The 12,194-nt window shown below is 34.1% G+C and overlaps 1 protein-coding gene and 1 pseudogene across 1 annotated transcript in view; one reads left to right on the forward strand and one right to left on the reverse strand.

Moving 5' to 3' along the window:
* Window positions 1-5,153: 5,153 nt before the first annotated feature.
* On the reverse strand, window positions 5,154-6,262 carry LOC132092058 (thyroxine 5-deiodinase-like; annotated as a pseudogene).
* Window positions 5,967-12,194, forward strand: part of LOC132092056 (mitochondrial basic amino acids transporter-like) — a 60,806-nt gene continuing 54,578 nt past the window's right edge. The window contains exon 1 of the mRNA XM_059498118.1: window positions 5,967-6,073. The gene's annotated coding sequence lies outside the window, so the exon portion shown is untranslated. The remainder of the gene's footprint in view (window positions 6,074-12,194) is intronic.

Genomic DNA, 12,194 nt, shown 5'->3' on the forward strand with positions numbered 1-12,194 from the left:
AAGGTTGTGGTTAATAACTGCGTAGGTGTTTTCAGGGTTCACCTCTGACCCAGATCTGTTACAGAGGCAGAATTAATTTCTATTGTGCTTTATATGAAACTTATTATTTCAGTGAAGAAACTAACAATAACAGGATCATTCATGCATACTTCAGACTTATTGAGTTTACAGACATTGTGTCATTATTGAGTTCAGTTTGGTAAGTAAAAATCCCATTCATTTTCTCCACAGAGATTTTTAATAATAGCATGTAAACCCTGATGCACTCTGAAACTTAAAATATATATATTAATTTTATACTTAATTATTTTATTAGTTAGTAATCATAAGCACATAAGGACCTAGGACGGATCCTTGTGGCACTCCATATTTTACTGGTGAAAAATGAGATGACTCCCCATTTAAATCATCATATTTTCATGATTTCTGAAGATCATGTGACACTGAAGACTGGAGGAATGATGCTGAAAATACAGCTGTGCATCATAGAAATAAATTACATTTTAACAGAGATTCCCACAGAAAACAGTTATTATACATTAGAATAATATTTCATTATTTGTACTATATTTTTGATCAAATAAATGCCTTCTTGCCGAACAGAAGAGACTTAAATAATTAAAAATCATGATTATTCCCATCTTTTCAATTGTAATGTATATTGCACCATTTTTTTCTTCATTTGTTTAGTCATTATTTTTAAATGTTATAATTTATTTATGAGTTGGTTGGTTTAGTTCATTTTTTAATTTATTTTTTAATCCCTGTGGAGACGATGTTTAGGAAAAAAATCTTCCAGAAGCAAAGTTGCTGAAAAAGTAGACAAGTGCATTATATTTTTACCTCCTTATATACCTCTTCTGTTGTTGTTGTTATTATTGATTTCCAAATGAAACCTCTTATTCACTTAATTTATTAGGAATAGTACAGAAAGTACAGACTCTCAAATAAGCTTCAAAAGAAAACAAACCTGAGCGCTTGTCTTTACTTCACTTAAACTAATATGTTAATAAACACACTTAATGCCCAATAGGACAAGCTTCTTAGCAGATATTCCAGCAGGACTCCAGAGACTCGACCACTTGAGATCAGATGCAAACTAAACATTTTTTTTAAAGGTAACCAGAAGAGAAAGAAAAAAATCTTACATCCAGTTCTACTACTCTAGTTGTATTGTTGACTTTTACAACCATAATAAAAAATTATGAAATTTCATAGCTCAGGTGGAGACTTAATTGAAGCTGATTTGTAGGAAAAATAAAAGAAAATGATAATAATAATCAAAAGTTATAAAATAAATGTGAATAGTAGTTGATAGTCAATAATTAATCGATACTGGAAGAATTTAATGAGAAATATTTGAGTTAATTTTGACATATTAGGGTTTATTTTTTAAATATTAATATATAAAAATAATATTAAATTACATATATATATTTACACACACACACACAAGAAAACATTAGTTTTTCAATCTATGAGTTATATTTATTTCTACGCAGATTTTTTACAAATATATAAATAATTATTATTATTATGTATTCCACAAATATTTATTAAAATGTAATTTTATTAGGAAAATTCAGTAAATATCATCCTCCTGCTAAAACAGGTTGTTTTTTAAAATGCTGAATTAAATTACATGCAAATCATAATCATTAAAAATATTTTTGTTGTAACGCAATAGTCATACAATTTTAAAATAATAATAATTATTCCACAACTAATCATGCAATTATATAAAATGCATTATATTTTGAAAGTTCAGCATTAATTTTACTATATAATTTAGTAGACTATAATTTAGAGATTGAAGGTGCTCAAAAGTTTGGAAACATCGAGATGTTTCTGAAAGAGTCTCTTCTGCTGCACTTATCTGATGAAGAATACAGTAAAATTGTGAAATATTATTACAATTTAAAATAACAATGTTCTCTGTGAATATCTGTTAAAATGTAATTTATTTCTGTGATCAAAGCTGAATTTTCACGTGATCTGAATGTCAGGTGATTCTTTAGAAATCATTCTAATATTCTGATTTTTATTATCAGTGTTGAAACTGCTGAAAAGATCTTTTACAGAACAATATTGATGCTTTTATTCATCAAGCAAGCTTCAAATTAGTCAAAAGTTATCTTAACACAGAAAACAGCTGTTTTACATTGTAATGACGTTTCATAATTTTTACTGTATTTTGTGCTCAGCCTCAGCCTTCTTTCACAAATTAAAAAATATTCAGTTTTCAGAATTTTCCGTTTTCAGAATTTTCAGAAATTCAGTTTATTCAGGTTAATTCCAGGACTTCTAATTAAAAAAAAAGGGTATTTTAGTTCTTTAGGAAAAAAAAAGATTTTATTATTATATTCTATATTCTGATGCATATGAAGCATATGCATTATTATTTGTAATGAATATGACTATTTGTTGTCTTCGGTTGCAATAATCCACTCAAGGTTGTGCATCATAGTGATTTTTACCAAACAAACACCACTAATTAGTGATAACGTGATTGCTTCTTGAAAATGAATTTTATAATGTGCATTTTTAATTGCATTTGAAAAAATATAAGCTTCAAATCAAAACCGGTTGATGCAGAAGCTAAAATGTTTGCTTTTACAGCTCTGTAGACAGCATAAAAAAATATGCATGATTTATCTTAATGCATATATTGCATGTCAGTAAATTGCATCTGTTATTTATTTATTATATCATATGTGACAGACATGACATTTCAGGTCCATCTCTCCTAGAAATTAAGACTAAAACCGATTTAAAGGATGCTTTAGCATTTATTTTAAAAAGAGTTAATATTATACTGTTTATTTATTTTAAATATTACTGTATTAAAAATAAGCTGATATTATTAGTGATGCCTCGCTTAACAAACACCAATATGGATAGTGTGTTTGCTTTCTTAAATCAAATTTTAAAATGTGCTTATTTCTATTGCTTTTTAGAAATATAAGCTTGAAATGAAAATAGCCTTAACATAATGAGAGGGAATATGAGGGATAATTAATGTTTTGCATGTCAAAAGAAAACCAAGATTGTATAGTTTTATAGTAAATTTTTACTTGAATGTCAATTAAATCAATTATTTGCCTGCCATTAATGTATTAATTATGGTGTATATCACATAACTGTTAATTTTTTACATTTCAGGTTTATCTAACTCACCTAGACCTTACAGATAAACCCGATTTAGAGGATGCTCTATCATTTATTTAATAAGAAATGTATTATCACATCATTTATTTAAAATATTTATTTAAAAAAAGAGCTAGCAATATTAATAGAGATGCTTGACTTAACAAACACCTCGTATTAATGCATAGTTGGCTGTTTATAAATAAATAAATAAATAAATAAATAAAATATGCATTTGCGCATTTAAATGCAAAACTTTAAAATATGCATAAAAAATATCTCAAAATTTCCTAAAATAGAAGCTAAAAAGTTTTCGCTTTTACAGCCCTGTATATATAATAAAACACTTTTAAATGGTGCTCTGTTTATTTATTTATTTATTTGTAAAGATTTAACATTCTACTATTATTTAATATATATATGTATATCTCTCATCTCATATTTCTAAAGGACAGCAATTGTAGTAGTGATCCTTAGCACTAATTAATTGATTGTGCGTTTGCTTTTTCAAATTAAATATTAAAATGTGTATTTTTAATTACGTTTTAAAAACATAAGCTCAAAATTTCCTGATGCAAGTTTTGCTTTAACAGCCCTGTATGTCTTGCATGTTAAAATAAACCAAAATATTATAGTTTGAAATGCCAAGAAGGAGTTCTGCAACAGAAAGTGCATCGTTTATCTTGCATGTCAATAAAATGCATCAATTATTTGTCTGCCAGGAATGTATTAATCATCACACGACTCTTCATTTCAGGTCCATCTGATGCATCTAACTCTCCTAGAAATTACAGATAAAATCGATTTAGAGGATGCTCTACCATTTATTTTAAAAAAGTGTTCAATAAAATATACACCATTTACAAAACACCATTTGGCAATACGTCTGGAGGCCATTTCTCTGTCCTGTACTCTAGTGTCAAATTACATCAGTATCGGTTTTCTGGTTAAAATCCTTTTAAAAACCGATCTTCACAATAACTCCAGAGTACAATGAAACGGCCTCCTGGCCGCACACATGCACTCACAAGGGAAAAATACCATACAAAAATAACAGGATATGTTTCAGATAGATAGATATACCGTTTTTGCAATATCTCAAATAAAATGCCAGGTTGGATTGACAATGAAACAAGTCGGCCTAAAGAACAGAGATGAAGCACAACAGCTATCATGCGATCGCATGGTCACTGACCACATAAACATCTGTCTAGATCACTATGCATGAAACGAAAACCCAACGTTTGCAGTATTGCGGTTGACCGTAGCAGCAGCTGAAGACACTGATTTAACAGCTGTGTTCAAAACCTAGTGGAAATCAGATGCACCTGAGATACACAAAATGCATGTTTGATATGAGTAGTTGAATGTTTTAAACCTCCAGCTCAAGTTTTCAACATTTACAGATACAGTACAGAAAGCTCACACTTTAAAACAATCTTTACAAAGCTGTAAGATCATTAGTTCGTGTTTTCAAATGGTTTAAGCAGCATTTCTTCTCTCCTAGTGTATCGGATGGAATATTTTTACATGACTCAGAAACATCAAGAACTGCTTTTTAATTTCCAAAGAGCCTTTTAGCGTCTATTCTAAGAACTTACAGTGCAACCAAGTGAGAAGTGCACAGACAGCCACTGAGTTTTGAGCACAGCTGATGACTTCAGTCTAAAACACATCCATGTGAACCAAATGTCAATGTATAAAATGTTCTCTCCTGGAGTACCTTCGCGGGCCCCCAGGGGTCCACACTGTAAAAAAAGTGAAATGTGCAACCCTTAAAAGCTTTCATTGGTGTAACCGATTGTCTTGTCTTGGTTACCTGGGAAAGCGCTTTTACAGTGCACGGACCCCTGGGTGAAAAGCCTGGCTCAGTGCATGTTCATTGCATCGAGACCTTCTCAAAAAGAGCGCAATGTAGCTTAAAAACCCCTGTTTGAAAGAGCGTAGACTGAAACGCCGCCCATTACGAGGTTTGCGGAACGCACAGATCCGTAGAAGCGAAGACGGAACTTTTGAAAACGCAGCCAATGACTCGAGGACAACGGGCCGAGGGAAGGAACACACCCATCCGTGAATCCGTCCGTCTTTAATTAAACGTGGACCACCGTCGCCGCTTTAGAAGCTTCCAGATCGCTCCGGTAGCGCTCGAGCCAGTCTCTGAGCTCCGAGATCCGGTAGCCTTCCGGACCCCTGCCGCCTTGATACACGACCTTCTCGTCCTTCAGTATGTAGAGGCGCTCGAAATATGCGCCGTACGCCGAGTTAGAGGAGTTCTCCATGGTGTCTACGACCACGGCGCTCTCCGGTGCCTCGCGGATCATGAGCTGCGCGGCGCAGAGTCTGTCCTCCAGGCAGCGGTGCCGGGGGATCTGGTACGGCGCGTCGGAACTCACCCAGCCGTCCGAAGGATGCGCTTCCTCGATGTACACCAGCAGCGAGTCCGCGATGTCCGCGTACTGCCGCGCGACGCGCTGGAACGCCGCGAGGCGCGTCATGAACGGCGGTCAGGAGCAGCTCCCGAAGTTGAGGATCAGGGGTCTCCTCCCGCGGGCGTAGTCCAGGATCCGCTGCGCGCCTCTCCGCGACGCGCTGTCCAGCGGGACCACCTCGGTGTTGGGCGCCGCGCCGCCCAGACGCGCCGTCTTGAAGAAGTCCAGCTTGTGTCCGTACCAAACGGCGCGCAGCGACTCGAGCGTGAACATCTTGTTGGAGTCTGACACGCAGAGCGGCGGGTCGTCGGGGCTGCTCAGGTCGCTCTCCCGCATCTTCGTGAGCACCTTCCTCCGGATGCACAGGAAATCCAGGAACAACAGCATCACGGCGGCCAGCAGGAAGCGCGGCAGCAGCATCAGACACACGGCAGCGTTTTTCAGCGCCGTCTGGACACCTGCGGATCCGTGCAGCATCTCCATCCCCATCCGGATAGGTACAGATACAGCCGTGTCGTTCTGCGTGCGCGCGCTCTCTCTCTCTCTCTCGCGCGCGCTCTCTCTCTCTCTCTCTCTCTTTCTTCCGAGCTCCGAGTCCCGCTTTTTATAGGACTAGTAAGGATTTGAATGAAAAACAACACGCCTCCACACCCGGGCCGCCTCCTCACATGGAGGGGATTACCTCCCGTCAACTCTCCTGTCTGGAGGAGAGAGAGAGAGAGAGAGAGAGAGAGAGAGATCGTTAGATGGCTTGACAGCTCCACTTTGGAATGCATCGGTGCTTGTAATGCATCGCAGAAAAAAAAGGAAAAAAAATCCTCTTGCTGAACACTAGATGCTGACAGAGGTGTTGCGTTCTTAACCCGCTCATCGTGTCAGGGCATGAACTCCAGAAAGATGGGTTGATGAGATCCACATCAGATCTCATCTGACATGACACTTGCATTATTTTAATGCATGTGTGGGTTAAATTGCATCACGTCAAGACATGTTTCATATTCAAGTGGTGAAATAAAGACAGATATGTTTGACATGTACGATGCATTGGTGGTTTTAATGCACGACATGCTTCTTGATGCAAGACATGTTGTGACATGGCAGTTGCATTTGTTAGTGCATCGGTGGTTTAAATTCATCCCGTCAGGACATGTTTCTCATTAAAGCGCAGTGGTGACATTGAGAGAGAGCTGCTGAGATTGGCTAGATGTTAGACTGCTTGTTGTTTATGCACTGGTGGTTTAACTTCATGTCAAGATGTGTTTCTTGTAACGTATCACATTTTCATGTTGCGATAATTGCAGAAGCGTTTATCACGATATCATCGCGGTATTGAAAAAGCGGCGCAAACAAAAGTGTTGTAATGCACAAAAATTTCTAAATAAATGTTTCAAATAGATTAAAGTGCATAAGAATTATAAAGTACAATAGGTAACACCTTACAATAAGATCTCGTTAGTTGACCTTATTTAATGCATTAAGATTAACAATGAGCAATAGCTACATTTGTTACAGAAGTTGATATTTTTACAGTTGTTAATTCATGTTAGCTTTAATAACATGATTATAATAATAAGATTAATAAATGCTTTAGAATCATTTTTCATTGGCAGTTTATTTCAACTAATAATCCGATTTTGAATAATGCAGCCTTACTGCCAAGTGTGACAAATAATAAAGGATAAAAAAATGTAAAGAACATCAAGGGCAAGTTGAAGTCTAGATTAAAATATAGAAAATAAATAGCCTGTTAAGTCTAAGTATTTAAGCATTTAGTGATGTGATGAACAACACTGCGAATACAAAAATCGGAATGGCCGTTTAAATCATTTATACATTTCAGAAAGTAGCACAGCTGCTTTGTTTGCAGGGTTTTTGCCTCTTTGATGCAACATACAGCGCTGTTGTGCATTTTAGGCAATTGATGGGAAAAGTAATCTATAATGCATTAAAAAAAATCTGAATAATTTAAAGTAAATAATTATTCACTGTATTTTGAAGTGCCCGTGATGATAATATCATGCATGTTCGTTATCGTGATATATCATATTACCGAATACCATCACATGTTAAGTTACTTATTAAAATTGTAGAAATACAGAGAGAAATGGATGCTGAGATGTAAAGATGGTTGCATTTTTTTAATGCATTGTGGTTTTGATGCATGACATGCATCTTAATGCAGAATTTGCTTTTTAAACTTGCTGTGGTGAAGTCAAGAAAGAGATTACTGCTGAGACAAAATGATTATCTGATGAACAGCTCATTTTAATGCATTGGTGGTTTTAATGAATCAAGTCAGGAAATGCTTCATGAAATTTCTCAGTGAATATGGAGGGAAATTGGAGTCAAGAAAAGAAACAACAATATACTTCCTTCTTCGATTATTTGACAGCTCCACTTCTGAATGCATCAGCGCTTGTGTCAAATGCTGCTCGAGGCTGACAGATGTTGGATTGTTTGGCATGACTGTTGATTTTTTTAATGCATTGGTAGTTTGAATGCATCCTGTCAAGACATGCATCTAAAGAGAGACACTGAGATGTTAGATTATTTCACAAATGGCTGTTGCATTTTTTAATGCATTGCATCAAGAGGAGCTTCTTTTGATTAAATCGAGAGAAAGATGCTGAGACGTTAGATGATTTGACAAGACCATTGTGATTTTTTTTATGCACTTGTGGCATAGTGCATTACGCTAAAGTGTTTCTTAATTTTATATATATATATATATATACGTATATATATATATATATATATATATATATAAATTGGTGAAACTGGCAAGAGAGATAGATATTCTCAAATAGATTTCAAATGATAATTTAATTAAATCAATTGAGAAATGAACACTTAATGCGTTGGTGGTTTTAATGCATTATGTATACAGTGATGGTGAATTTTAAAGAAAGAGATGTTAGATTTGACAGAATGCAAAACAATAATCACGCTGTTTAATGCTATGGCACTTAGTTTTGAGTCACTCAAAATGTAGTTTTAAAACATAATGCACCATGTCAAGAAATGCATCTTAATGGACAAAAATGAAAACATTCAACACTTTGTATTTTTTTGCTTTTTAATGCATTGATTTTAAATAATGTCACATGCAATGTTAACGACAGCAGTCTGAAATGTCTGAAATGACTTAATGAGCATGCGGTCATGCACACAGAAGAGTCAGAGTGACGTTTGAAGCGAAAGACATAAGTGAAAATCAAGGCATGCACAAAATCATTTATTAATTCTGTAAACCTATAAATTCCAATGACTTAATCCCAAATTTCAAGCAAATATAGAAATGCCCTAAAATGTGAATTTGTATGTATATTGCACTGTTTTAGCACACAGATTAAACCCAGGCTCTCTCAGGAGCATAAACAAGGCACATGCAATGCTAAATGTCATGATCCCTACTGAATGCATTATATGTACTGTTCATTTGCTTCAGTGTTGCCTTTAAGCTAATCAGCTTAACTCCTAACTTTACCTATTCCACAGAAACCTATTTACAGGGAAAAACTCCATACCTTGTAAACAAAATCCCTTCCCTGTAATCCTTGTGATACAATACTTGACACGGTTTTTCAGATCAAGTGTTTTTTTCAGGTAATACCAGTGAGTTACATCTATATGTGGGAAAACACACTGAAAATCTAAAGAAAAAAATAACATCTGAGGTACTTCATAGCTCACAGATAATGCCAAAACTCACTAACTTTGCTGGAAATGACAGGAGTAACACTACATGTATAATGTTATTCAGATTCCCAGCAGTAAATAATGGCATGTTCAGAGAACCTGTTTGAAAACAGTCATTATGCTTATGTTTTTTTTAGTTTGGTGGAGCAGAACAGTAGGGATTTACTGCCTATTCTGAAGTAAGATCACAGTAACCAAATAATGCTGCTATATTTGCTCTTTTTAAACAAATCACCTGAGCTGTAAATATCACGTGACCGTGGAATCACAGCAGCATTGATTGACATCTCAAGAACACAGGTTTCAAATGTAAGTCCGTTTAAAAACAGCCAATAAAACATCTATTATAATAATGAAATGTCTTAATGCTGGATGTGTTTCATCTTTTGTCTTCTCCAGATGTGAACTGATGGACTGTGGATTATTGTGATGTTTTTATCAGCTGTTTGGACTCTCATTCTGACGGCACCCATTCACTTGCAGTGAGCAAGTGATGCAATGCTAAATTTCTCCAGATCTACAAAAATTAATCTTGGATGGCTTATTATAACAATAAGTTATTGATATAATTTTGATAAAGGTTTTATGATGTTTACGATAAGAAGTTGCATTAGTTATTGTATTTACTAACCTAAACTTACAATGAGAAAAACATTTGTCACAGTATTTATGAATCTTTGTTAGGTAAGTTAGTTATAAAATTCAGCTGTTCATTGCTAGTTCATGTTAATTAAATAATATTAACAAAGGCAGCATTTCATTTTAATAATATATTTGTAAATTTAAAAAGATTAATAACTCGTTTAAGATGAGAAACTACAGGGTTATTAGGATTTTTATATCATGCTGTTTTTAAACTGGTGTAAAGAAAACATCCATAACCCACATTTAAGTGTTTGTTTTATTGCAATTTATCTATTTTTGTCAGTAGATTTCAATTGTAATACGCGTCAAAATGTAATCAATCAATCAATCAATCAAAAAGCGAAGTATGAATTTATTAGCCCTAGTGAAAAATAAATATACTTAAATGTATTTGAAATGCATTTATTTCATGCTTCAGTATACTTCAAATACATTTTCATATTTATTTACTTTCAATTTATGTACTTTCTACGATATTATTCAAAGACCTCATCAAAAGTGACATTAAAACACATTTTTAACTTATTAATAAGAAATGTGAAGTAATACTCCAAATAAAGATTAGTTTATAATTTTTATATCAGTCTCGAGTTACCTGTCAGTAAATATGTTGATCATGTTGAACTACGCTTAGTATGAAATAAACGTATTTTAAATATATAACTTTTTTTTATTTAGTTCTTCTTGTTATTGTAATTTAACCTTATTCACGTGAAGTGTCTTACCTTAAAAGTATTTTTTAATCTAAAGTGAACAAGTGAGATCTTTTTGTAAAGTCGTTAGGATTGTTGTTGTAAACAAGAAAAGGAAGATGACCAAATAAGGAAACAGAAAGTGACTGAATGTAACAAAAGTGTCACCAGATTCTTTCATGTGGAATGTCATGCAATGATGAATCGTAAACATAAATGTGAGTCAGTTTTGATTATATGCTGACTTTAAGACACAAGTGTTAAAAAAATACAGCTGGTGAATTGAGCAGAAGTGTTATGAAAACAAAGTCAGACTTAACCAATACCGATACAGCTTCAGTAGACCGCAGACGTCAGGTTTTAAAGCTATTTTCTTTTTTTAACACTTTTTTTTTATGCGGTCTGTCAGCAACACACGTCGTTCAGTCCAAAAACGGCATATTCCTCGAAAAATCATTGACACGGCTATTCAGTCTCTCCTGTCAAGTCAAGTTCATGTTTTATTTCAACAAAAACACGGCTGTAACCGTAAAAATTTCCTTGACGTGGAGTCCCAAGACAGTCAGGCAGCTCTCGAAGATCTAGAAATGTGAAGTCGACGGACAGAAGGTATTTGTAGATTGAAAGCAGGCCAGCTCTTCCAAGAAACAAGCATGTGTGGAGTAGATTTGAGAGACGGGAGCGTAACATGGGGTGAAGTGCACTATTTTAGGCCTAATAATGGAGGAAAATCTGCACAATTTGCAACGCTTGTCCATTGCAGATTGGTGAAGGGGGAAGTTGTTTCTCAAGCCGCTGAACTTCTGAACCCCTGATGCTCGTATAGCTGCATCTCATCCTAATTTTAACTCCTGCTTTTGTTGCTGTCGGCGCAAACCAAGTTCAAGAGAGATGCAATAAGTGCAAAACAAGACCCGACATTCACGTTTTTAAATTATTATTATCTATCAATTTCAAGTACTTCTTGACAGGATTGTGTGTGCAAAAGCAATATACTGTATATATAAGAAAGGACAACATTTGATTTTAATAATATATTAAGAGATGTATTTTGAAATGAACGCCAGGATTAATAAATGCTTTAAAAATATTTTTAATTGTTAGTTCGTGTTAGCCAACTAAAGTTAACATGTGAAACTTTATTACAAAAATATAATTTGGAGTATTAAATGATTTATTTTATTAAAGTAGTTTTTTTTTTTTTTTTGCATGATTGTGTTTACATGCAATATCAGTACACATAAAACAAAAAACGACAAATTTGGATTTTAATAATATATTAGTAAATGTAAAAATTTGCACAAACTAAGACTAATACATGCTTTAAAAGTATTTTTCATAGTTAATTCATTTTAACATTTTACATATTTTTCCACCACTTTGGAATACCATGGAATATTATATTAATGGTATTTAATTTTAATTTAATATTTCAGTTTAATGTATTTTTTGGCCAAATAACATTAAATGATAATAATAAAATATAATAATCATGCATACACACACACACATAATATAAAAGAGTCATTTTTTAAATTATCATTAAAAGTTCATAATTTAAGATATATATATCTTTTTATTT

This window comes from Carassius carassius, chromosome 18, assembly GCF_963082965.1.
Source record: "Carassius carassius chromosome 18, fCarCar2.1, whole genome shotgun sequence".
Classification (NCBI taxonomy): Eukaryota; Metazoa; Chordata; class Actinopteri; order Cypriniformes; family Cyprinidae; genus Carassius; species Carassius carassius.